Raw genomic sequence first — 3,342 nt, forward strand, 5'->3', positions numbered from 1 at the left:
TTCTGAGCATTGCGAAAAGTGAGGTAAGGGAAGGAAAGGTAAAAGACTATCAACTTTTAGGTATTTCTAGAAAAAAAGGTTTTGTGATGATATTGAAGTTAAGACTAGACATAAAATTGAAAAAGGAAACAATTATGGAACGAAAATAGCCAAAAAGTGTGCAAAAAAAGAGAAAATTAAGGGAATGATGAATTGCACACTCGACATTTACAAATGGGATTTATTAATAGAAATGATTGATTAGAAGAGAGGTTGAGGAGATCTAAAATATGAGAAAATTTGGGTTTATCTCCCTTGCGTGATGAAACTACTATTGTGGACATATTAGCTTAAACAAAGGACGCAAAAGCAATCTAAAGAGGTAATAATTCCTTTTTGATTTTGTTTTGCTTATGTTGGTGTATTTTGTGGTGTAGCTTTTGTTATTGTCAATAGAATTTTCATATAGTTGATGATTGGGAGTAGTGTTCTATTTGATTATGTGTTGCTTTATTATGAGTTTTATTGCTATGACCTGGTGAACTTTGGTTTTGTCTTCCTTTAGGCTATTTCAAACTCAATTTTGTTGGTTTACCACTCAAGTACGTTAGAGTAATCTTCTTGAAACATATTTGTGTGAAAGATTCCAACTATGCCAAATTAAGGCCATCCTTGAAAGGCTACGATTTTTCTCTTCCACACCGTAACTTATCATCTACTTAGAACCTATTTGGTATGACTTTTTTTAGTTTATCTACATCTTAAAAGCAAAAGTCAAATCAAACAGGATTTTTGAGAAGCTCTTAATTAAAAAAAATTAACTTATTTTAAAGAACGATTTTTTTTTAAAAAAAAGAGCTTAAACAAAAGCTCCAGAAAGAAGCTTTTTTTTTTCTCTTCTCTTAAAGACACACTAGTTTCTCCGAAAATACCCCTCTCTCTCAATCAATCTCCCTCTCCTCTCATTCCCTTTACAAATCACCATTTTCCAACATAAATTGTGATCTTCCTTTTCTCTACTTCTCTCTACAAAGAATACTAGAAAAAAAAATGGAAAACCCAGCAACAGAAGAAAAAAATCCTAAAAAAATCTAGAAACTTTTTGTTCTTACAAAGATTAAGAGAAAAGAATACTTAAAATTCAAAGCTGCATATAGATAACATTTAAAGATTTTCTCTTTTCTACACCAAAAAGGATTTTAATGTCAAATACTTCGTTTCTTCTTTTCTCTTCTTTCTTGAGGAATTGAAGCATCATGATCCAATTGCTTGTTATATCAAAAAAAATCTAACACTATTACTACTATATAAGTTTGAGAGTTGTTCTATTTCTTTATAGATTTCTTTAATTTTAACATCTGAAATCATATATAAAGTTGAAGTAGACTTGTTCCACTTTGGTTTATTAGATGATTGAAGATAACATGAATTCCTTTTATGATAATTTTAAGCAAAATTAGAACTTATATAATTTATTTTGTCAAACAACTTTAGCTTAATTTTAAAAGTTATTATTTTTCATAAGAGCTTCATAATAGCTTTTAAACTAAAAAAAGACTAAGTCAAATTGGCTTTTAACATAGAGAGTGACTCCAAAAATGAGATTTTCTAAGTTATGAACCATTCCCTTGTTCATATTGAGGCAAAAGTGACTCCAAAAGTTTGCTACTTGTGAACATTCCAATTAGAGAGGCAAATCACTTAGTTGATAGGCTAGCGAAGTAGCGTGCATCACATGGAAATGTTGTTCCACTACTAAAAAACAAGCTTTTTTCGACTAAATTTTCTGTTGGAAAAAGTTAATCCCGTTAGAAATACCTTTTTTCGATGGATTTCCAACAGAAAAATCAGTTGAAAATTCTATCGGTAAAAGCCTCGTCAATAATACTTTATGTTGAAAATTTGTTAAAAATTTTCAACAAAAAATTTTCTTGGAAAATTCTGTTGGAAAAAATACATAATTTGTTGGCTAACCCATTGTGATTCCGTCGGAATAATTCTGTAAGAAGTGAATTTCCAACGAAATTTCATTGGAAAACCATTTCTAACGTAAAATTCCAATGGAAAAGTGTTGTTCAATTTTCTACTCACGCAAGTGTACATATCGCAAAGATAATATAGAGATGAGTAGAATGTCGATCTCACAAAAAATTGAATTAATCCTTACAACTAACTACTAAAATTAACACACCTTAATTTAATCTAAACAATTAAAATTAAGAAAGAAAAATTTAAATTAATAAACTAAAAACTAAAACTAAAACTAAAACTAAAACTCAATCTAAAATCTATTAGCAAATTTACTTTATTAAATGTGAATGACTACTAGACCTAAGATTATGATATCCCTCAATACTTTATCTGACTATTGTCTCTCTCTCTTAACTTAATTTAATGGATTACGTTACTAACCTAGAGTCCTAAATTATTTACAAGTCTTTGTCGAGTTTTTTTGTAAAAATATATTTCCTAATTAATTTACTATAATTCTATGCAAATTATATTGAAGAAAGATTCATTAAGTTCGTGCTCTAATTTTGGCTACATATGGCTTATAGGTGTATGTCTACTCTATATGCAAATCAAACCATCTAATTAACTAAGTGTATTCGATCATACGCTATTCTATTCAAGATCTACCTAAATCTCCTTCGTCAAGGTTTAACCTAGGTTTCAAATTCATTCTAATTTGTGGCCAGTCAATTAGAAGCATTAAGAACAGAAAAAAATAAACAACTTAAATCTATCAAACATAAGTAAAAGAGAGATAAATAATTTAAACTATATATTGAGTTCAATCATAATCTTAAATGAAAAACTTAGTTCCCCATTAAGTCTGTCAAACCCTGCTTTGTAAAATAATTATAATGTCATTCACATGCTCAATAGAATGTTTGTATATTTAGGAAGTTCGAGAAATCATTAAAAGATGATATTGCCCTAATGGTACTATTGAGTCGATTAAGCCTCGAACTAGTTCAAATAAGAATTTTAAGGTGAAATTAAGAGTTTCACAGTTCAGGGATGACTCAAAATGGTAATTCGGAGTTCGATGATCAATTTGGAGTCAAACCGAAATTTTCACTATCTAGGGGCAATTTTTCAGTTTTTGAGGCAAAAATGTAATTTTTCACTTTACGGGGGTAAAAGTGTAATTTTTAAAAATTTACCCCACCAAAACTTTGGAAAAGTCTAGAAATTTCATGGAAGACATGGATAAGTGAAGAGGATTGAGTGGTAGAAAAAGAAAGTCAAAAAGATGGCTAGAAAAAAATAAAATAATAAAATATTCAAAAGGTAAATAAAATAATAATATTTTATTAAGCCTATTAAAAGGCTTGAAAGTTCAAGAATTATTCATTG

This window comes from Theobroma cacao, chromosome 2, assembly GCF_000208745.1.
Source record: "Theobroma cacao cultivar B97-61/B2 chromosome 2, Criollo_cocoa_genome_V2, whole genome shotgun sequence".
NCBI classification, from domain to species: domain Eukaryota; kingdom Viridiplantae; phylum Streptophyta; class Magnoliopsida; order Malvales; family Malvaceae; genus Theobroma; species Theobroma cacao.